We start from the raw sequence: 26,294 nt of genomic DNA on the forward strand, positions 1-26,294 counted from the left end.
TAAAAAAAATTCTAGCATCAAAAGTAAACAAGTTGCGTTCAAAATAAAGTTGGTTCCTTTTTTTTGGTAAAAAAATTGGGAAAATCACCCCCTAATTAGCATCTCAAATGAACTTAATTGTTACAAGTTCACAAATTACTTTACTGGTGAATGTATTTTTTATATGATCTGTAAGTTTCATCCGTTAAAAGTCCTTATTTTTGAAAGGGCTGTAGTTGAAATGGCTTGAAGGAGTCACCAATCACGAGCATATGCAAATTTGGAAACACCAAATCTTAACCAATCTTAGTCTTACAAAAAACAAGAAAATACAAGATATTCAGAAAAGCAATGCTATTTTTTTTACTGTTTGAGATTTTTGGTACTTCTAATAATTTTCAAGTTATTTAAAAAAAATTCTTTTTCAAAATTAAAAAATTTAAAAATTTTCTATTTTAAAACCAATTTTTTTCAAAAATAAGCACGTTAAATAGATGAAACTTACAGGTAATATAAACACAATCGTCGGCTTACAAGCGAAACACACTAAGTCAAAAAACATAGTTTTGAGATAATCGTGTTTTAAATTTTTTTAAAAACAATTTGATAAATTTTCACATTTAAAACTTTTATTCGTTGTTTTTTAATTATACGAATGTTTTCATAAAATATTAATAATGATTACTGACTAGGAGAAGTAAATTATATAATATCAAATTACTAATTTTTGTTAAATTTTAGATTTGAATACGATGACTTAATGTTTTTTACATGTAGCATTTAAGTTAGTGTGTTTTGCTTGTTTAATTTTGCTGTGAAATTATGACTTACGCATATTTTTTTATTTACTTACTGTCGTACGATTATTGCAGGCTTCGTTCACATTGTAAATAATACAATAATTTTTGCTTATATAAGTAATTTACTTTTTTCATGTAAATGTTCACAAAACAAGAACATTAGTATAATAAAAAAACAGGTTTAACAAAACAAAACGTGTATGCTTTTCAAAACAGGGAAGCTTTCAATGTGTTCCTCTCGTTTCTTAGCTCTTATTCTCGTTTCCTCTGAAGTTTTATTGCCAGGAATCTTACGGCCCCTTCTATCTATTCCACTATATTCGCTGCTTTCATTCTGCTGTTTAAAGGCGTTATAAAGGCATATTGGAAATAGACAATGTTTTACAAAAAAAATTTCTGACACACTTGAGTTTTCTTTCCCATTCTTGTAAAAAAGTAGGATTTTGCGTTGGATCGCATTTTGCTATTTTCTCCTTTTCTCGGCCTGCGACTCTTTACTTCATTTGAAAGCACATTCATTATTGTAAAATCTTTCTGTCTTTGAAATGACAACATCGCATAAGTTTGGCAAAGCAACTTACGGTTCTCCTCAGAAAAGTTATTTTGGCACTTAAATCGACATTTAGAGCAATCAACCGTCTTCAGAATTTTAGGAGCTTGCATTCTACCAGTGGTACTTTTTTAGGGTTTTACTTCAATTAGTTTGCTTTTTTCAACATGTCTTTTCCACACAGATGGTCTTGGGGTATTCCATCGGCTTCTTTTAGGTCATACTGGACTATTTTCGTTTAAATTTGTTTTTTCATCGGCTGCTGTAAACTTATCTTCACTGGTATCTGAATTATCACTTTCATTATCTGAAGAAATATAGTCTGTCTCCTCCATACATTCATCAGAATCCTGGTCACTTATTTGAGGAGGATCCGACTGACTATCTTGACGAAAATTATCAGAATTTAGGCTGACGTCTTTGTCTACCGCTGTATCTAGTTCGACAGAAAATGACGTCAAAGTTGGCTCAGGTTGGATTGGTTGATATATGTCTGTAATAAATGTATCCAGTGAGTATAATTAATTCATTAGCTATTTGATTAAGTATAGTAAAAATCAGAAGAAATCAAAAGACGAGTTGACTGGTATGGGCGGCATTTGGCAAACTAAGCTACATCCTTAAAAACAAAAGATATACACAACATCTTAAGACCAAGATATACAATCAATGCGTACTCCCTGTTGTCACTTACGGTTCCCAAACGTGGACGTTTACGAAAGCAAACATGGACAAGATCATAAAAACGCAAAGAGCAATGGAAAAGGCAAATGTTGCACATACGACTAATGGATAAAAAGAGAAACGAGTAGATAAAAGAGAAATCCAAAGTTAGGTATGCTAGACAAGAAGTTGCAAAATTGAAATGGAGATTTGTCGGACAAACTAAGGCAAAAAGAAGACCGATGGAACAAAATTCTCATAAATTGGAAACCGTGGGAATATAAACGAAGCAGAGGAAGGCCACAAATCAGATGGGCAGATTATGTCAGAAGCACGCGGGCTCTAGGTGTATAACTGTAGCGACGGACAGAGAAGAGTGGAAAAGGATTGGGGAGGCCTATGTCCAAAGATGGACCGAAGAAGACTAATTAGATAGATAGGTAAAAATCATTAATAATAATAAAGATCTATAAAAACCGTTATAGCTTTTTGGTTCAAATTATATTCCTTGTACTTACATAAAATTGGTTGGTATTCAAATACACAGTAACTACATTAATTGCTTACCTGAAACCTTTCTCTCGACAACTGGAGTCAAAGTTGCATAGATCTTCTCCTCTGTGGCGGCAACAATGAATGATATTGGAAACCCTGAGGATGCCTCTTTTTCTAAAATAGAAACAGAGGTTTTACCGTTTGTAAAGTTCTTAAAAACTGGGTGTATAATGTTAAGTTACATGCACTATTTTTTATAAAAAAAACTTTTGACTGAAAAAAATATTATCAGTAGATTAATAGGTAGGTCTAAATATTTCTAACCTTGTCCAATTACACTCTCTATAAAAGATGATCCCAATTTTGTATTGGTCGTGTCACTCAGTGGAGATCGAGACATTGGATCTGTCACATATTCTAAAAAAAAAATAAAATAATTTGTTGATATAATTAATAACAAAATAAAAGTATACAATTTCTACTAAGTTATGACATACGATTTAATTTATAAATTGTAAATGACTTGTAAAAATCCATTCATAACTAACCCAATTTTGCAATGGAAAAGTTAAATATTTGATTTAACAAAACGATAACAAAAGAATTAGATATTGATAAACTCTAGACTCTAGCTAGACTGTAGATAATTCAAAAAACATTTTAAACATTATACTGTTAGTATAAATATTACTTACCCTTTTTTAGCATGTTCAGTATTTTATCAGCACGTCTCATTTCTCTTACAGGAATAATTAATAAATACACACCAATTGTCAAAACCGTTTACGAACTAATCACGCGAAACACTAGAATAAGGGCCGGTTGTTCGAAAGCTAATCAAAACTGATCATTATCACATATTTAATTACAATTATATTTGATTAAGCGTACTTCTGACAGATGTCGCATTTTGAGGTTATGTTGACTGATTTATTTTATTATTTTAGTTTTAATTTAAAATAAAACATAATTAAACTCTTTCTGATGTTAATTTCTTGTTTTTTACTTACAAATCAATAATAATAATAAGCAATTTTTAATAATTTAAGAGCTGCGGCTATATTTTAATTACTGTTTTACCTACAATCAATAACTGATTGGTGTTTTACATGTATTTTTCATGTCGCGATTTGATTCCCATCAAGAAAATTGATTACAATAAATGATTGATTATAATCAACTTCTTGATTAGCGTTCGAACAACCGGCCCTAAAACTGACAAAACGTATGCAATATACCCAAACAAATAATTAATCTGTTACAAGATTGGACAAGTCGCTCTGCGTAAGTCAGTCGGCAGGTTCATTCGTAGTCAAGTGAAATACATTAAGTCACTTAATGTGTTTTTCCTGAATCATATATAATTTTCGTGACTTAGTGAGAAACATAAAAATAATAAAAATAACAGTTTTTGTTATTGTACGACTTAGTGAGTTTAACCAGTCTAAAGAGTAAAAAAAATACAATAAAATGCTGCATATAACCCAAAAGTGAAAAAATTGACTGTGTTTCGCTTGTAAGCCGACGTAAGTAAAGCAATTTCTGAAGCGGTAACGATTAATTTCATTTAAGTTGCTAATTAGGGGGTGATTTTCCCGAATTTTTTTTGCCAAAACAAAAGGGGCCAATTTTATTTTGAGCCTAACTTGCTTAATTGTAATGCTAGAATCTTTTTTATAAAAACAGAAATAAAGCTTTTTTAATCACTTTAAAAAAGTTGTAATGAGTTTTCTCCAAAAAGTGCTTCATTTTTTGAAAATTTCACTTGAAATATCCTATTTGAAATTTGGCGAATATGAACCTATTTTTCTTTGGATATAACTCTGCTTCTACTAGGTCTAGAGACTTCATGTATATAATACCATTTTTTTCACTTTTTTACAGGCTATAGTTTTTCTAAGAATATTTTTTTCCAATAAAATACGTACTTTTTGAGTTATTTGCGAAAAACCGTCTGAAAACGTGGTTATTTTGTTTGAAAAATTAACAAATTCACTCGAAAATAACTCGAAAAGTGTTAACTTTGTGAAAAAACTTTATAGAACAAAAGTTGATTAAAATTAGTCAGTTTATCCATTTCCGGAATTATTTTGGACATATATTTTTTAACCCACGAGAAGGGGTGAAACTCATCCCCAAGCCAAAAGCACACATCGGCACAATATCACTATTTTTCTTTGACATGTTAGCTCTGCGTTTGCCAAATTTCATGTCAATCCAAACGGTTCTTTAAAATTTACAGCAAAAACCGTCAAAGATTGTACTATACGCTCTGAGCTTCGCTGGTGTCGCTCCTGGCGGATTACTAATTCAACTTTCACTGGCAATTTTTAAATTTATTATTTAATTGTTATCGCTTAATATTTACAACGCAAAAAAGTAATTAAATTGTAATCGATTTTTTTAAGATTTTGCTAATCATTTTGACGTTCTATTGATAAAATATGAATTTCTTACTTCTTTTACTTTCACAATTATCGTGTAGATGGCGCAGATTAATTTATAATTACATATTACGGAACATTAAAAAAACTTAAATTCAGCATTTAAAACGTAAGTATATTTAAGGTAAAAATATATACCACAGCTTTGACCAACTAATATTTTTTATAATTAATGTTTTTAATTTTAATTTTAAATTAATCACTTTGACATTTATAAACGTTTACAGACTTGCCACTACTGGCGCTCGCGAATTTGTAAATATCCCCTCTACGTACGAGCTCACAGCGTATAGATACATAATTTGTTTTTGTAAATTTTAATTTTAATCGAGTGTAGTTGATAATCGTATTTTTCTTCTTCTTCTTCTTCTTCTTCTTCTTCGTGTGCCTTGTCCGTTGCCGACGTTGGCTCTCATCATAGCAATTTTAATTTTGTTTGCGGAGTTTCCAAATAACTCGATCGATGTTAGTCCAAACCATTGACGTAAGTTTTGAAGCCATGAGTGTCTTCTTCTTCCGCGTCCGCGTTTGCTTTCTATTTTACCCTGTACTATCAGTTGGAGTATATGATATTTATCATGTCTCATAATATGACCGAGGTATTCAAGTTTCCGTTTCTTAATTGTGAAAGAGATTTCTTTATGTTTTCCCATTCAGCGCAATACCTCTACGTTGGTAGTGTGAGTCGTCCAGGATATTTTGAGGATACGTCGATACACCCACATTCCAAATGCCTCCATCATCCTCATTAATATTTCCGTTAGTGTCCATGTCTCTGCGCCATACAGAAAGACTGGAAATACATAGCATTTTAGCAGCCGTATTTTTAGTAGGACAGATATGTCGGAATGGGTGAATAGATTTCTCATGTTGTTAAATGTTGATCTGGTCTTTTCAATTCTAGATCGTATTTCGGTTGTTTGATTTCGAGTTGACGACTGTTCCAAAGGTATATATGATACGAGTCAACGTGATCAAATAATTGGTTTTTTATTTTCAATTGTCTGGCAGGTTTTTGAGTTTTGCTGACCAACATCCATTTTGTTTTATTTATGTTGAGGTTAAGTCCTCTTTCTTCACACGCTCTTTGTATCCTGTCCATTAGCTGCTGAAGTTCATCGATACTAGCACGACTGTATCGTCCGCATATCGGATGTTATTTGTCAATCTCCATTGATTGCTATGCCTTCGTTTCTTCATCCAGTGCTTTTTTAAAAATTTGTTCGGAGTAAATAATAAAAAGGAGGGGGGGAGAACACATCCCTGTCGCACACCTTTTCTGATACCAATGCTCTCTCTGGACGCATTGCCGACTTTTTTCTACTAATGAAAATAGGAGGTCTTAGAAAAAGTATAGTATAATCTGATCTTGACCATCGTGAGTAACAGCCATCATTACATGCTCCTTGAATAATATACTATTTTTCTTTGATATAATTTCCTATGTGTATTGAAAATTGGATATCAATCGAAGCAATTTTTCAAAATTCTGATTAAAAACTGTGAACGAAGGGCTATACAGCAAAATGTTCTGTAGTAGCTCTGTATGAAGTACGTACCTAATATACAGTTGAGTCCGCGAATCTTTACCCGTGCGTCATCATTTAAAGCATACGAAATAAGTCGGAAATTTACTAAACGCAACGGCAAGTGGATATTGTTCCGATTACGGGTTATAGTATAAAATTTGACGTTATCAAATAAATAGAACGTCAAATTTAAGTTTTGCTTTAAAATTTTGGTGCATAATTACAGCTACATTTGAAGTAGCTTAATAAATTATTTTATTATCATTGATTAATAAATAAATAAACAATTTATAAAAAAATTCAATAACATATTTTCTTTTTGTTACTTTATTCACTTTGGCGGAACCTTAACCACAAGCATTCAACTGTGTCAATAATGAGGTTAGCTTTGAACGTTCAAAATTTATCGTAAAATAACATAAAATTATGACAAAATTTCTAACACCAATATAAAATTAGTTGTGAAAACAACTGTTTGTATAGTATAAACAAACTTCAAAATGCAAAATTCGACAAAATAACAGCAAAAAATTCAACAAACTGACAGCCACAAAAGTAAACAAACCAAAACGTCAGAAATTGTACTTAAAATATGTGAAGACATCCCCAATCGTCTTTCTTTGTACCTATCTCTTTTCAATGCACTGAGTCTAAATCGTTCATAAAAATAACATGTTTTTTTACTTAGTAGAATGCGGCAGGTGGTTTGTCATTAATTTCGTGCGTGGAAGAGAATGATGCTAAATAAAAAGTATGTGTTTTATCTCGCCAGGTATTAATGACGCACGTGTAAAGACTCGCGGACTCAACTGTATGTACTTATTTCTGGTATTTATATTGTCTTAAAGTTTATGCAAAATAAAAAGACCAAATGTTGGTCTTTGTATCCAAATAAATCATGTCAGTTTTTACTACCGTCTACATAATTTAGACATTAAAATTATTTCCTACATTCCTGCAAGCTAAATGTTTTGCTTATACGCCGTTTTGTTCAGATTATGAATAAAACATGCCTTTCGAGAAGGTTAAAGCAAGAAAAGACAATACATTTTTGGAGCGCCTATGTCAACTTCCGACCCACACGTTTATTTTCATATTTGGGTAGAGGCGACAGAGACAGAGCGAAGGGTAGAGACCTGAGGTGGTCGTTTTCACTAATGTGTAAACAAAGGAAAGTTAATTTGATAATGTAAGAATCCGCTGTTGGGTCTGCAGGTGACGTATTACATTCACAGCAGGAATATTACTAAACGTGAAAATGAAAAAATATCTTTTAAGGAAAAACCTTAATAACAAATTTCCAGTAAATTAAAACTATCGAATAATGTAAAAGAGTTTAAGAAGATATCTTATAAACTTACAAAATAAGAAGCATATTTTGTCGAACCAAAAATTGCGAGCGAGAGGAAATGCCGGAAGTACGGGAGGGGCAATAGTATGTTCCATTCAGAAGAAGGCAGATAGAGCAGTGTGCGGAAATTAGAGGTGTATTGTCCTTTTCACAGGCATTTTTCAGTGTGTCACAAGTGAGAGAAAAAAGGTACATAAGTCCGTGATAATACATATTTATAACATGACATTTTAGCTTAATCTGATAGTGACAACTGTCAGAATCGTAATCAGCCAAATATGAAAAGGGTATTGCTGTATACGCTCTGAGCTTCGCTGGTGTCGCTCCTAGCGGATTACTAATTCAACTTTCACCGGTAATTTTTAAATTTACTATTTAATTGTTATCGCTTAATATTTACAACGCAAAAAAGTAATTAAATTGTAATCGATTTTTTTAAGATTTTGCTAATCATTTTGACGTTCTATTGATAAAATATGAATTTCTTACTTCGGATACTTTCACAATTATCGAGTAGATGGTGCTAAGATTAGTACATTCATTTATAATTACATATTACGGAACATTAAAAAAACTTAAATTCAGTATTTAAAACGTAAGCATATTTAAGGAAAAATATATACCACATCTTTGACCAACTAATATTTTTTATAGTTAATGTTTTTAATTTTAATTTTAAATTAATCACTTTGAGATTTATGTCAAATTTCCGGTAAACGTTTACAGACTTGCCACTACTGGCGCTCGCGAATTTGTAAATATCGTACGTAGAGAGGATATTTATAAATTCGTGAGCGCCAGTAGTGACAAGTCTGTAAACGTTTACCGGAAATTTGACATAAATGTCAAAGTGATTAATTTTAAATTAAAATTAAAACATTAATTATAAAAAATATTAGTTGATCAAAGCTGTGGTTTATATTTTTACCTTAAATATACTTACGTTTTAAATACTGAATTTGCGTTTTTTAATGTTCTGTAATATGTAATTATAAATTAATCTTGGCGCCATCTACATGATAATTGTGAAAGTATCCGAAGTAAGAAATTAATATTTCATCAATAGAACGTCAAAATGATTAGCAAGATCTTAAAAAAATCTATTACAATTTAATTACTTTTTAGCGTTGTAAATATTAAGTGGTAACAATTAAATAATAAATTTAAAAATTACCGGTGAAAGTTGAATTAGTAACCGCTAGGAGCGACACCAGCGCAGCTCAGAGCGTATAACCCTTTTATTTGCAATATCGTATCAAAACAAATCAGTTGTATTTACTGGATTTATAGAATGGTATTTTCTTTGATTTGTATAGTCTTAAAATTATTGTACAGATTATAGTCGTATATATTCTCTTAGTCCAGTAAATAAGTGGTTAAGTCGATTTTTTGCCAAAATGGGTTAAGTGCACTAATGAGTACAGAATGACTTCTCAGATGTTGTGAATAAGTACTTAAGCTGTGAGCGGACTCTGGCCAAGGTTATACGTATGTGTATCTGTGTCCATCTTTGAAATTTATTTACTATCTATTTAGATCAAGTCGACTTACCTAAAAACTTAATAAAATAATATCTCAGGAAATAAATGGTTAAATTGACCTGCCCAGTTATGACCAATAATCGTTTACTGTCCTTAACAGGTTAACTCGAGTTCACGTCTTTTTGTCCACTCTGGCCACTGTAAATAACTGGTTAAATATAATATAGTTAATTACATTTTATGACTAGTTTACAACATAAAGTAGATATATTTTGTCATTCCCCACTTACGAGAACCACTATTGTCGAAATCGAACTAATAAAAAAATTTAGGAAGGATGAGCATCTTCTGTTTGTTTAACTATTTACACTAAAATATTTCGTGATTTAAGTTTAGATTTTAAAAAACCAAAGCAGCACACATGTCACAAATGTGACAATTTTAATGTACAAATTAAACTGTCCTCAGGAGAAACTAAAACACAATTAATAGCCGAAAGAGAAAACATGGCCCAATTTGCTTATGAACAGAAAAGTCAAGACAAGGCAATTGCTAAAGAAAATCAATCGAAAGGAGTTTATGAATTTGACTTGCAACACTGCCTGCCTACCCCTTACATTAAAACCTCAGTTTCCTTTCATAAGAGGCAGCTGTGGAGCTTTAACCTCACGGTGGATGAAATGGTAACAGACAAAGCAACTTGCTATTTGTGGGATGAAACTATATCTGACAGGGGAGCCAATGAAATCGCCTTAATCATTTTTTAACGCACTTGCTCTATGAAAAAACGGAAGTAAAATTTTATTCCGATACTTATGGTGGACAGAATAAAAATAATGTCATTGCAATAATGTTTTTTAATTTTGTTAATCAAAAAGCAAACCTGAAGATCAACCACAAATTTTTAGTTAGTGGTTATACGCATATGGAGTGTGATATTGACAACTCCGTTATTGGAAGAGCCAAGAAAAAAACCAATGTGAATAAATCATTAATCATCTTAAAAACTTTGTACAGGTAATCAGAGTTGATAAACAGAAAAATCCCTTTGAAATTGTGATGATGTTGAAAAATAATTTCTTCGATTTCAATTCACTTGTGACGAAACATGGCCCTTAGATTAATAAGATTACTAAAAAAATTGATAATAATGGCGAAACGTTTCTGTGGAAACCAGTCTAATAGCTTCAATATGTTAAAATCGGCGACCAAATTTCATTTAAAAGGTCATTGAAACAAGAAGATCGTTTTAAAACAATAAATTTTGCTCATGGACGTCCAACTATATTATTATGTTTACCTAACATTAACAAGAAATCAGTGCCGATAGCCACAGACAAGACAGAAGACTTATTGTCTTTATTGCCTTTAATAGATCATTCATTCCATGCATTTTATCAAAATCTGAAAACGAAAAAGATGTCGCCAATGATCCTGATCTGGAGGAATTGGAGCCTGACCAAGATATAGAATCGAATTCAGAATAAATGTTTTTTAAACTGTAAAACTTTTTTGTTAAACTTTAAATAAAGAAATATTAATTTTTAATTTTTAATTCATTAAACCGAAAAATAAAATATATGTATATAGATTGCCTTATTTTCATTAACATATTGAGGTGAATAACTGGGTAAGTCGACGGTGAATAAATGGTTAAATCTCATATCTCATTAACCTAATCAACTAGTAGTTACAGAATTAGACCAATAATACGTTTCTGTTTTATCTTAATTTTATGTAAAGTTTTAACATTCCGCCATATCAAATCGATTTATGGCATGTTGTCAAAACTTGTAAGTCGTCTCCTGAAAACTATGCAAAATTAACTTAACCACTTATTCACTGGAGTAACAGAATATAATTCGTTAATCATTTTTTGTTCGATTATAGCGCCATCTATCAACAGCTGGAATAAATGTTAGAAATGACTGTAATCACGGAAGTACGTTTTTTCTGTCACTTCCTACTTAATGCGTTAGAAAGAAATCGAAAAACCGAAAAGTGCCTATGAGAAAGAGATTATCACTTTCTTAGATGTAACATATTAGCTATTCGCCAGAGTCATAAGAAGCAGACTGGAAATACACTTAAAGGAGCAGGTTGATGAATACCAGGGAGCGTTTGAAAAAGGGCAGATCCACCATAGATTAAATATTCAGGGCTTCCGGGGTCTCAGTTTTCCGAGTCCCCAGACACTACTACACTCTTCATTGGACAATGCAATTCTGTTATTACCTATGTCGGACGATTTATTTATACAATGGTTCGCTGGAGTGAGGCTCGAGAAGCTGTTGGAGCAAAGATTTTTGACGGTGGGGGTTTTGTATTGGCGCTTAAGTGTGGGTTGGCGCGAAGATTTTTCACGCGGTATTTGGACTGGTAGGCGAAAAGTACGATATTTTCTTTAGGAGAAATATCCATTTCGAAGGCAACCGAATGCCGTCATCTCTTTTATTTGGACAATTTGGTCGTTTTTCGAACTCTACGGCTTCTCGGATTATTCTTGATTCATAGAAACGGGTGGGGGCTATGATTCTGGAGTGTTTAAAGTCAATTTTGTGACCTGTATAAATATGCGGTTGACCTAGCGCTGAAATTAAATCGGAATTGCGAACAGATATGGGATGTTCATAAATCCTATTTTGAATTCTGCTTTTGGTTTGGACTATGTAAGATCGGCGGCGGTCTGAACAGGGAATTTAATAAACTTTGTGCTGTTCATTTGGGATGTTTACTTTTATTGACCGGACAAGAGATTAAAGTTTTTGATGGTGGGTAAATATTGCCTTTATTTCTCGGGGTTTGAGAATTTAGTCGATTTTGTCACAAACACCTTTGATATAAAAGAAGAAAAGTTTTCGTGGGTTCAGGGTCTGAGTTTGTGGGTTAAAACTGAGCGGTGATTGATTTTTGTGGATGCCCTTATCGGTGTGATTTTCGCGATAACCGTTTTGGATGAGGGCTTGCTTTAAAGAAAAGGGCTTAAGTAGATCTACTTGCATCATCGTAAAGGCTTAGCGATCTGGAGGCAAGGGTATTACTAACTGAATTAATTTGTGAACTTGGGCGGTAAGAGTTTCGTTTAACAGAGTGTACAATACTTTGGGATTGGATCTTCTTTATGAGAACGTGGAAAAACAGTAATAATGAATCAGAATCATCTCCACCCTGAAGCGGATACTCGGATTGTATAATTGGGAATTTTAATTGCTAATATCTTCTACTACTTCTTATTGTGTAGACTTGACTCTCTCTGTTTTTTCAATGTGCCTCTAGTAAGTTGTCATACCATCATCTTCATGGTCTTCCCACTGATCGTCTTTCTATTGGGGAACCGTCTGTCGCCGTCTTTACTACTTTATTTGTTTTCGTTTAATTTATGTGGTCGTTCCACTCTACTCTTCTGTTTTTTACCGTTATTAAAGTAGTTCATCTGGCATCTCCGTCCATTGCACTTCTGCTTCTATCACATAGTATCTTACCATCAATTTTTCGAAGAGTTCTCATCCCTTATTGCCGTTTCTAGGATTCTGTTTGTCCTCTGTGTAGCAGATCGTGATTCTGCAGAGTATGTCATTATCGGTCTGATGACTATTTTGTAAAATCTGGTTTTCATTTCCTTTCCGATATTTTTTTTCTCCATATTGTTTCATTCAGGCAACCTGCGGAGCTGTTTGATCTATTCACTTGATCTTCCACTTCGGTTTTGAGCTATCCGTAGCTAGATAGGGCGATGCTTACATATTTAAACTCAACGACTTTCTTGCTTAGTTATCCAGGTTTAGCAGTCTACCATTATCTTTAAAACTAGTGTTATTTATTTTGAAATACTAGTTAAAATCCGCTATTTTTTGTTGCTGTGTATGTGATTTATTCTGGTTTTTTAATTTTGGAAAAATAAGGTTCTATATAACAGAGCTCTCCCTGCAGATAGAAGATTTAACATGAAAGAAAGTACAGTTTGGTATCTCCAATGAACAGACAATTTACATTTAGACACAGTAGTATTTTGGCATAAAATCCAACTTTGAACATGATAAAATATAAAAACGTCATATCATTAAAATAACGAATTATTTACAGTTAGTTCATAAATAGATACGACGTCATAAATCTATTAGGTAGATTAATAAAATAGCAGTTATTAAATAATTAACTCAATAAGCCCATATATCGATCCGTCTAGACATTTTTTTTTCAATTTTCTAGTGGACCATATTATAAGATCTTCATGAGCTGACGGCGTTTACGAATCTACAAAAGTTTTCATCTGACCTCCGGCCTTAAAGTACCCTATCCTTTACAGGCTCTCTAGATACATATTTTCGAGGTGGATCAGTCCTCAATTTCTTCTCGTTTCGTTTCTAGATCTTCTCTAGATTCTTTTGGGTCTTCTTATGGGTCGCTTGGTGTTGGGCTTCTGCGTCTTCGCCCATTGCACCATACGTACAGGGTCGATCCGATCTACGTAGTCTCTCCACATGCGTCGTCGTGCTCTTGTACATCTCACTTGTCTCAATGTGTCTTCGTTTCGTATTCTATCTCTCTCTTTGTTTCCATCTTAATTAATTTTTTTTTGTTAATATTTTGTTTTTATCACTTTTTTGTTGGCTTGAAATGCTCTATTTATTGCCATTGTTTTCTCTTTCGTTTCGTTTTCTCTTGTTTCGTAAGTTGACAGCATGACTCCTAGGTATTTATATTTATTTACTTCGTCGAATTTGTATCTTCTCACTTTGACCTCTATATTAGTAAGTTTTTTCCTAATCTTAACATTTTTGTTTTTTGAGTCTTATTCGTACCTTCGAATCGATCGCAGGCTATCATTTACAGTGAGAACCGGATTTATCAATTTTTGTTGAATTATTAAAAACTCGTTAAAAATTTAATACTCGTTAAAAATAAAATTTTATAGTCCAGTGAATTTTTAAATAAACAAATTAAATTGGTTCCCCCATTATGGGGGAACAAAGTTCATTAGGGACGTCCTCTCAGACGAAAGACATAGATAGTGTAATGGAAAATAATAGTTTTCAACCTAGTGCTACTTTGCCGATAGAAAAACAAAAGGATATCAAATATTTCAACTTGGTTTCAGATAAGTACAATTTAGATAATATTTGGGTTTATATTGAAAAAATTGGGAATGAAAGTGGTCTGTCCAGATTGCATCCTATGTCGATAGGTCACCTACTATTTAAGACCCTGAAACTTACACATATTAAAGAGATAAAAAGCATTGGCCGTAATCGTATAAAAGTTTTGCTGTCATCACGTTTAGAAGCTAATAATCTTGTCAAAAATAAATTATTAGACGCTCAAAATTTAAGAGCTTACATTCCAAATCACTTGTTAGAGGTTAAAGGGCTTGTAAGGGATGTAGACACCCAATTTGACATTAATTATCTTATGGAAAACATTGAATCTACCTCCAAAATTTTAATTATTTATAGGACAAAGCGTAGAATCCAAAAAGAAGAAAAAATTGAATACGTAGATAAAAAAACTATGGTTGTCACCTTTGAGGGTAATATTTTACCCAACTATATAGGTTTTAATAGAGTCTATTTTCCGGTAGAACAATTTATTGGTAGGGTCGTTCAATGCTATCGATGTTTGAAATTTGATCACGTGTCAAAGCAGTGTAAAAGTTCCCAGGAATGTTGTATTCAATGTGGGCAAACTAAAACTACTAACCATACTTGCGATAAAGCTATGTATTGTATACATTGTAAAAGTAATGAGCATGTTACGATATCAAAAAGGTGTCCCTTTTATGAAAAACAAAAAAAGATTAAAAGTATAATGATCGAACAAAAGACTACTTTTTTAGAGGCAAAACATTTGTGTGAACAATCATTTTCTGGTGTTATGAATCAAAATTATTTTTCTTTGCTTGAAAATAATGAACAAGAATTTCCTTCGCTTCCAAAAATTAATAAAAATTCTGTCTCCACTCAGCTAGGCCCGCAAACCAATAAAGCGCGCTCTCTAATATCTCCTCAATTGAACATGAATAATTCACATGCATCTGTAGGAAAGAAAAGGAAACCAAATTCTCCTATCATACAATCTCCTATTCATAAACCTATCTTTCCCTTTACATTTGGACCTGCCCAGCCTTTACCGGCTAATCCACATAAACCCAATTATAACAAAGTTGAAAATAAAAATCAGTTGACAAAAACTATAACAAATTTTATAATGAACCTCTTAGAACATATTCGTTCAATTGAAGCTATAAAAACGTTAGACGATAAGACTATAATTAATGAATTAGAACAGGTTTTAAATACTGTAAACAATAATAGCTTCTAATGGCTTTACAAAATATTTTAAAAATTGGTCAATGGAATGCTAGATCTATTATGTCAAACAAAAACAGTTTAATGCAATACGTAAACAATAAAAAAATTGATATTTTGCTAATTAGCGAAACATGGTTTAAAAAAGATTCCCATTACAGTTTTAATGGTTATAACCTAATAAGAAGAGATAGGAAGGAAGACCGGTTTGGTGGCGTTGCGATTCTTATCCGTAACACAGTAACCTTCAGTGAACTAAAACTAAATTATAACTTTAATTCTGATATTGAAGTTTGTGGCATCAAAACAAACTTTAAAAATATTGAACTCAATATATTATCTATATACAAACCTCCTAAATGTAAAAGTACAGTATCTGATTGGGCAAATATATTTTCACAGGTCATTGGTTCAGTAGTTATAGGTGGAGATTTTAATGCACATCATACGATTTGGGGATCTAATTATAATGATGCAACTGGAATACAACTTATTAAAACTGCAGATGACTTAAATTTTACAGTAATTAATAATGGAGAACCTACCGTTTTAACTAAATCAGATCAAAATAAATCAGCTATTGATGTTACTTTCGTTACAGCTGATCTAGTCAATAAAATTAATTGGTCTATACATACAGACACCTTGGGATCGAATCATTTTATGATCTATATGGAAATTACCGACATTCATTTACCTGAAGAAATTATTCCTAAAAGTAAATGGAATACAAGAAAGGCTAATTGGTCCATGTACGAAATTTCAGCAGAGCAATTTTTCAATAACTATTACCAAATGGAAAATACGTCGGACAAATATAATTTTTTAATTGATTGTATAAATTATGCAGCTCAACTATCAATTCCACAATATAAAGCTTATAAAAACAAAATCAGAAATTCTCCGCCGTGGTGGAATACAAATTGTGATAACATTATCAAGGAAAGAAAAGAAGCACTTTCAAATTATAAGCAAAACCGTAACTTTGAAAATTACTTAAAATGCCAAGAGAGCATGGCTAAAAGTAAAAAAAAATTAAAGGAAATAGCTAAAGAAAGTTGGAAAAACTTTGTCTCAAACTTAAACAAAAACACTCCTTCCTCAACATTATGGAATCAAGCTAGAAAGATCAATAGAAAACCAATTACTAATCCAACATGTCTTAATGATACATTAGTCGATGAAATTTTTGATCAAGTTGCTCCTCCATCAGTCCAATTACTAAAAAGCTACAGCTATGCTTCAAATGAACAAAACCATTTTTTGCTAGAACCGTTCAACATTACAGAATTAGAATATGCTCTCAAAAATCGGAATAACACAAGTCCAGGTTTGGATAATATTAAATATCCCATGATACAACACCTTCCAAAAATAGCTAAACTCTTGCTGCTGGAAATATTCAATGAGATGGTCAAAAATGGGAGTTTAGTTCCTTAATTTCAAGATGTCATTATAATACCAATACTGAAACCAGGTAAAAATCGCAACATGGCACAATCATATAGACCTATATCTCTTATGTCATGCCTTCTTAAAACAGTCGAACGAATGATAAAACAGAGATTGGAATGGTGGTTAGAAAAAAAGAAATTACTTCCCAACCTTCAATTTGGGTACAGAAAAGGAAGAAGTACTTTAGACGCCCTTTCAACATTAGTGGTAGATATACAAGATACATTTACAGACAACAATTATTTACCTGCAATATGTATGGACATAGAGGGTGCATATGATAGAGTCTGTCTAGATATTTTAGTTGAAAAATTAGTCAAAAATTTCCAAATACCAGCTCAACTAGCAGGAACAATATATAATTTTTACTCATGTAGAAAGATATATCTCAGAGCACATAACAGTAGTCTCATAGGTCCACGATACAATAACTTGGGGCTGCCCCAAGGATCAGTATTGAGCCCTTTGTTGTTTAATTTGTACACTGCTGATCTACATAATAGCCAAATTGAAAACTGCACTTTGAAGATTATACAATATGCTGACGATTTCCTTGTATACTCTTTTTCAAAAAAATTTGATAATTGTATACAAACATTAGGTAAAATGCACAACTTGTCAAACAATTGGTTCCAACAAAATGGATTTGAAATTTCCACAAACAAATCTAGTGTTTGCATTTTCACACGACACAACTTACCAAATATTGATAAATTACAATTAAGCAATCATGAGTATAGTTTTCAAACTTCTATCAAATATTTGGGGATGATACTTGACCGAAAACTAACATGGAAATCACATATTGAGTTTATGCTAAACAAATGTAATCGAGGAATAAATTTTTTAAAAGCAATTTCAAAAACGTGGTGGGGAGCAGATGTTGAAACATCATTACTTTTCTACAAAGCTTATATACGATCAATCATAGATTATGGTTGTGTACTCTATGGCTCTGCATCTGATCGGGTCCTAAGCAGAATCGACGTAACACAAAATACAGTTCTGAGGATTTGTTTAGGTGCTATGAAATCAACTCCAATTAATGCGTTACATGTCGAAGCTTTAGAGATGCCACTGAAATATAGAAGAGAATATCTAAGTAAAAAATTTATTATGAAATTACAACATAAAGATCCTTCCCTTCATATAAAAATAAGCAAATTGAATGAAGCTGATTTGACGAATAAATATTGGACACACAAGAATTCACCTCCACTTTGTGAAGCTTTTCGCAGTATGTCAAACTTTGATGTTACTTCTAATCCAGACGCAATCTTAGACTTTGAAGATTTTCCTTCTTTATTACATTTGCTAAAAGTAATTAAGCCAAGTTATCATGAAAATGCAGCTATCAGTCATAACATCTTAAGAAGTATCTTGGACGTTTTTTCGGAGTCTATAATTATCTACACAGATGCGTCGAAGTCAACGTTTGGCACTGGATGTGCCTTTTATGTCCCATCAAACAATACAGAAAAAATGTATAAAATAAATAATGCTTTCTCAATATTCAGCGCTGAAGCAATTGCAATTTATCAAGCTTTATTATATTTTATGAATACAGAAAATAAGTCTACAGTAATTGTTTCTGACTCACTTTCCGTACTGACAGCTATTCAGACAATAATATTTCCAAGTCATAATTTATACAACTATATCTTCCAAATTAAAAAAATACTTTATGAAATCTATAAAAAACGAAGAGAAGTGCATTTCCTATGGGTTAAAGCACACATAGGTATCACCTGTAATGAACATGTTGATTTATTAGCAAAAAAAGCCATCACACATGGATCGTTAACCGGACATAAACCTTCTAATCCAGATATATGTGCAATTGTTAAAAATGAAGTTAACGAACAATGGAGACGAACATGGAACGAATCTAGCAAACATAGTTCCTCACAATATGCGATGATTCAACCTAAAGTGCCTACTGAGTACTGGTTTAAAAATTATTCGGTTCCCCGCAGATATATAACTTCCATTATTAGAATAAAATTTGGGCACGCCTGTTATCCTTTTCATTTGGCGAAAATTAACATTTTATCTTCAAATCTATGTCTAGACTGTCAAAAAGAGGGAGACTTAAATCATATATTTTTTGAGTGCTCAAAGTATACTCAACAAACTAATAAACTAATTGAAAATTTATTAAAATATAATATATTTCCACCTCATAATTTATGTTACCTACTTTCTCTAAATAAGAAAAAAATATATGACTGTTTAATGGAATTTATTTGTAAAAGTAAAATCAACCTTTAAGCATTATCCACACATGATTATTTACCTTTGTTTTATCCCATATGTATTTACCTCCTATCCGCGACCTAGTCTAGTTATGTCTAAACGAAATGTCTTGAAGGGTCCCTAGACGAGAAGAAGCAAGTGACCCTGTCTTATTCCTACCTTAACTCCTGAATACAATAATTACAATATTAACAACCACCTTTACGGTAACGTTTCTTTATCTTTCTTATTTTTGTGTTGTTTTATATTTTTGAAATGTTTTTAGTTTTTAAAATATACTTATTGTGACTGGCTGAGTGGCGACAGCCCATGCCAAAAAAGAAAAAAAAAAAAAAACATTTTTGTTTTGTTTTCATTAATGCTCAAATCCACTGTTTTTTCTTCTTGCATGAGTTCTTTTACCATTTGCGTTAATATATCTTTTATTTTTGCCATTATCACAACGTCATCGTCATATGCTACAATTTGACCTCCTGAGTGGAGTGTTCCTGAGCATTTCTGAGTGTTCCTTTGCTCATTTTTCTGGTAATATAAGATTGCCATGTTGAATAATGTTATGGATAAACTATCAGCCTGCTTCTCCTCTTTAACTGTTTCAAACTATTTTGTTTCCCCTATTTGCGTTTTTACACTGATGCTGGTATGGCTCATCGTCATATTTAAGTTTTATTAATTTAAGCGGCACCTGTTTATTTTAAATTCATTCGCCTTTTCCATTGTTTGCTTCAGTATATAGGTATATCACATCTATTGTGGATTTTCCTTTTCTTAAGCTACGTTGCTATTGACCGATCTTATTATCCGTTGCTTGCTGGCATCTTCTTTGGATTATGGTTTACAATACCTTATGGTACTGTACATAGTAATGTTACGCTTCTGTAATTTTGGCATTCTTGTAGATTTCCCGTTTTATCTATCGCTATAATTTGTCCTGCTTGCCATTCTTTTGGCATTTTTCTTCTTTCCAGGTGTTTACTATCAGTTTATGTATTTCCCTATGCAATGGTTCCCATTCTAGTGTTATGAGTTCGCTGCTTATTTTATCTTTTCCGGGTGGTCTTCCATCTTTGTCATTTTTAATTATTTGGTTTACTTCTTCGAGTGTTGACTCATTCGTTCCATTATTTTCCCACTCTTCCGCCATTTATGTTATCTCTTCTGTTTTATTCTTTGCCAGTAACTTCTTGACGTGGTCCATCCAAACATCCATATATGGTTGATCTTGTGTTACTATTAGGCCTTGTTTATTTTTAGCTCCAGTTGCTTTTGGTTTGAACCCTCTATTCTGTTCTCTAATTTTTGTGTAGAATTTCTTGGTGTTGTGAGTCTTACTTTCCTCCTCAATTTCGTCGTTATGTTGTGGTTAGGCACTAAAGGACACCGTACACATCTTATGAAAAATATAATGTCACTCAAATGAAATAAAATTTACATGAATAGATTCGTCCTGAAATTTCAATCCTTTGATACCATTGCGCCAACTCTGAATTTTACTTAATTGGGGCGTTAATTTTAATTAAAGTTTATCAATATCGCATTTTGAAGTCCATAAAACTAGCATTCATAAATAATATTAGTCTAGCGGCTATTGAAAACAGTCTATTCGCCATTAGCTTAAGCCGATTAGAGGCGGAACAACTGACCAAATTGTACCTATTATATTACCAATAGTAATAAGATAAGATAAGAGTAAGCTTCTGCCTTAATTCCTCAGAAAGGTTTATGGACAACGAGAATTACAAAATCTTTTTTCTCTCTTTGACACGCGTACCCATTTGATTTTAGATTAATTTTTATCAATTTACGGTCTTACTATTCAAAATACAGAGTTGGCCCAATGATAAGAAATGATCGAAAATTCGGGACGAACCTATTCATGTAAATTTTATTTCATTTGAGTGACATTATATTTTCCATAAGATGTGTGCGGTGTCCTTTATCGCAAAATGTTAAATTATTTATCATTAGTTCATAAATAAACACAACATCATAAATCCATTAATACTCTGGGCTAATTAGCAAAATTCATGGAAAAGTTATTTACCAGCAATTTTATTGCTGGAATCGAATTATAAGAACCTCCATATTAATAATATAGGTATGCAAAGTCCGCAGATAGTGTGCTACTTTTTTTATAAACAAAATGGCGCCGAAAAATCGTATTTTTTTCAATTATTGCTCTATAATTCCGAAGATTTTAACTTTACAACAAAAACACTCAAATAAAAATTCACCGCAATTAAATTCTGCATAGAGATATGTTTTTCACGATTTGCTCCGACGAAAATTTTCCTCGGAAAATGCGGGTTTTCCTAACGAAAACTCTAATTTTCAAATAAAGTTTTAGGTAAGTAGTTATTAATCAATAATTAAATAACTTAGTGACATCAAAGCTTTCTTTGTATAGATTGTAATTCCAGAAGCCGGTGAAAATTAAACGAATATTTTAGCAACAATTCAATTGTTAATTAACAATTTATGATCGCAATAAAAACAAAAATAATCATGATACATTGATCAAACTTATAAAGATTATAAAGATGAGATGCTTTTTTTGCATAATCTTTAAATTTTGAAAAAAAATAGTTATAATACGCTGGTCTAATTAGTAAAGTACAAAGAAAGGTTATTTACTAGCAATTTAATTGCTGGAATCGAATTATAAGATCCTATATATTATTAATATAGGTATGCAAAGTCCGCAATAGTGTGCTACTTTTTTTATAAACAAAATGGCGCCGACAAATCCTATTTTTTTTTCAATTATTGCGCTATAACTCCGAAGATTTTAACTTTACGCCAAAAACACTTAACTAAAAATTCACCCCAATTTAATTCTACATGGAGGCATGTTTTTCCCGATTTGCTCCGACGAAAATTTTCCTCGAAAAATGTGGGTTTTCCCAACAAAATCTCGAATTTTGAAATAATTTTTTTGGGCCAGTAATTATTTATTAATAATTATATAGCTAAGTGAAATAAAAGCTTTCTTGGTATAGATTATAAATTCAGAAGCCGGTGAAAATGAAACGAATATTTTAGCAACAATTCAATTGTTAATTAACAATTTACAGTCGCAATAACAACCAAAATAATCATGAGACATTGATCAAACTTAGAAAGATTAAAAAGGTGTGATGCCTATTTAATATTTTGTCGACAAAATTTAAATTTTTCATTTTTTTGCATAATCTTTAAATGTTAAAAAAAATTGTTATAAACAAATTAACATTTCTCAGAAATTGTTTATTATATTCTAATTTTAAAAAATACCTAAAATGCGTATTTCATTGGTCTTAAAAATTAATGTTTTAAAAAAATTTTCCAACCATTTGCAAAAAAGTTAGGAAACAGCAAAGTTAATATACGAAACCTCTGTTGTTTATAATTTGTTTTAATTGTTTAAAAGCTTAAAAGTGAGTACAATCTAATTACTCACAAAGAATGTCAAAAATTAGTGCAATGGTTATAGTTTAATCAAAGATTAAAAATACTTTTTTTTTTTGTAATTTTTAGCGCAAAAGTAGGCCTGATACAGAGTCGGAGCTAAAATGTTCACTCGAAGCGACTGACACGCTGCATACATTATTTATTAAAAGTGTACGTCGCGCGGCCGCCGGTCGTCGCTCTGAGTGAAAATTTTAGCTACAGTTCTGTATTATTCTACTTTCGCGCGTGTAAATTACAAAAAAATATGTTTATAATCTTTAATTAAAATATAACCGTTAAACTTATAAACTATATTTTTTTGTAAATAATTAACTTGTACTTTAAACTCACTTCTACGCTTTGAAAGAATTAAAAAAAAATAAAAAAATAACACCGTAGTAATCGTATGTTTACTACGCTGTTTCATAACTTTTTTGCAAATGGTTGCAAAAAAGTTTTAAAACATTCATTTTCAAGATATTTGAAATGCGCATTTTAGATATTTTTTAAAATTATAATATAATAAAAGCTTTCTAAGAAACGTTAATTTGTTTATAACTATTTTTTTAAACATTTAAAGATTATGCAAAAAAATTAAAAATTTATATTTTGTCGAGAAAATGTTAAATAGGCATCTCATCTTTATAAGATTTCAAAGTTTGATCAGTGTATCATAATTATTTTGGTTATTATTGCGACCGTAAATTATTAAATAACAATTGAATTGTTACTAAAATATTCGTTCAATTTTCACCAGCTTCTGGAACTATAATCTAAACCAAGAAGGCTTTTAATTCATCAAATTATTTAATTATTGGTAGATAATTACTTATCTAAAACTTTATTTGAAAATTAAAAACTTTGTTGGGAAAACCCGCATTTTCCAAAGAAAATTTTCATCGGAGCAGATCGGGAAAAACACGTCTCTATGCAGAATTTAATCACGGTGAATTTTTATTTGGGTGTTTTGTTGTAAAAGTTAAAATATTCGGAGTTATAGAGCAATAATTGAAAAAAACACGATTTTCGTGCGCCCTTTTGTTTATAAAAAAAGTAGCACACTATCTGAGAACTTTGCATACCTATTATATTAGTAGTATAGGATCTTATAATTCGATTCCAGCAATAAAAGTGCTGGTAAATATCTTTTCCCAAAAATGGCCTATTCTCCGATAATCAGCCCAGACTATAAGTAGATTAGAATAAAAATAGCAGTTATTAAATGCTCAATAAGCCTACATATCGATCCGTCCAGACATTTTTCTTTCTATTCTCTAGTGGACCAGATTACAAGATCCTCTTCAGATGGCGGCGTTTCCCAATCTACAAAAGTTTTCATCTGACCTCCGGCCTTAAGATCCCCTATCCTTAATCCAAAACGTAACTTCCTAAAATTAATCTGCTATTATCATGCCCAGCTACGGCCATTCTGTCTAACTAGTTGGAATTTACAAATTTCGTCAACGCTAATGGATTGAGGGCCTCAAATAGATTTGAATATCTTCAAAAATTCAAAATTAAATACATTCAATAATTAAATTCATTTTTTTTTGGAGAATGCGAGACAAATTCCGAAACATCCATTTTACATTAACATAATTATTTATACAGGGTGACCAAAAAATATTTAATTTTTGAATTATGTACGTAATTTTTTTAACCTTCGGATTACCAAGGGGGGTAAATTTTGACCCCAATGCATGATTTTATTTAATATCTTCAGAAATATTTTCAATTTTAAACTCATTATTTTTTTTATTTGACTTTAAGATCGTTCTAAATACCCTCATATTTTGTAGTAAAAAAATTCCCTAAATTTTACGAAAATAAAATATATTTTCTGAATTAGGGGTCAAAGACGAACTCCCTTGGCCTTCCATGTTCCCATTTCAGATTAAGTAAATACCATCTATTATGTGGAATTGTATGTAAGAAACATTCCAATATGTATTGGAGAAAGGTTTGTTAAACCTGTGCAGACGTAAATTAGTGTATATTTTAGAATTTCTTTAGTTCTAAGTTCAGAATGATGATTCCTGTTTTTGTTCAGTTGTACCTAATTAAAAATATGTTTTACTGATGTTTATTTATCATTCATTGGTACAATAGTAACATTAAAATTACGAATACATTATTTTATTTCTTAAAACAACTTAATTTTTTTTTCAATTATTGTTATTTTTGAGTTGGGGTCATTTTTGACCCCCGTTGGTCATTCGTGTAACAAAACAAGGTTGATCATTGGCAGTGCTGTCATGGCAAAATTAGCAGTGCCGGAACGCACTGCTAATTTTTATTTACAAAACCTAAATTCTCTATTATTTTATTTTCTTTTCTTAACCAGTGCCGGAACGGCGTTCCCACGCGTTCCCGCACCATGACATCACTGGTCATTGGAAGATTAAGAGCATAGGCGCAGAACGTCGCCTGTTAAAATTTCTAATGTGTTGTAATTGTATTAATTTTCTTCGAATACTGGGAAAATCTAAAAAGTATTTTTGGAAAAATTTAAACGCAGAATCACAGATTACGGTATTACCTAGGGCCGAAGGTCCCTAAAAAAAAGAGAAAGTTTAGTGCGACTTTTAGTTTCAAATATCTCATTCAAAATAAACTTTTTGGTTATTCTAAGGGACTTTTCGCCCTCGGTTATAATGCAGTCTTTAATATCAGAGCTGTAAAAATACTTTTTAAAAGTATCTAGATACTTTTAAGAACTTGAGGCAAAAAGTATCTTAAGATACTAAGTATCTAAGATACTTTTTTGTGAAAGTATCTAAAGATACAAAATACCGGAAAAGTATTTAGAGTAAAAATATCTTAGATACTTTCAAGTATCTAAGATACTTTTGAGTATCTAAGATACTTTTAAGTATCTAAGATACTTTTAAGTATGTAAGATACTTTTATGTATCAAAGATACTTAGATGCTTTTCTAGTATCTAAGATACTTAGATACTTTTGTAGTAACTAAGATACTTTTAGGGTATAATATAAAGGTACTCGGTACTCTACTACTCTACAGTAGATTGTCGATACTTTTGTTTTAAAAACATCATTTTAACCCTTTAAATTATCATACAATTTTAGTTTAAGCCAGCAGGTACTTTGAAATGGTATACATTGGGCTTTGGGGTAGATAAGAAATAAAAGACGTTAAGTTATTACAAACTAATAACTATGTATTGAAAACAAAAATCAAACATTAAGGGCCGGTTGTTCGAACGCTAATCAACAATGATCACTATCAAATATTTAATTACTGTCACAACTGTCAATGTCAACTTTGGTTGGGTTGCTGAAAACATAATTTATTATAATTATGAGATTAGTTAATCAATTAACATAACAATTATTAACATAATTGATTAACTAATTTCATAATTGTAATCAATAATTATGTTTTAAGCAACCCAATCAAAGTTGACATTGACAGTTGTGACAGTACTTAATTAAATATTTGATAATGATCATTTTTGATTAGCGTTCGAACAACCGGCCCTAAATTTTCAAAACATTATAAAATAAACATAAATTCGTGTGTTAAAAACAGCATA

The sequence above is a fragment of the Diabrotica virgifera genome, chromosome 5 (assembly GCF_917563875.1).
Source record: "Diabrotica virgifera virgifera chromosome 5, PGI_DIABVI_V3a".
NCBI lineage: Eukaryota > Metazoa > Arthropoda > Insecta > Coleoptera > Chrysomelidae > Diabrotica > Diabrotica virgifera.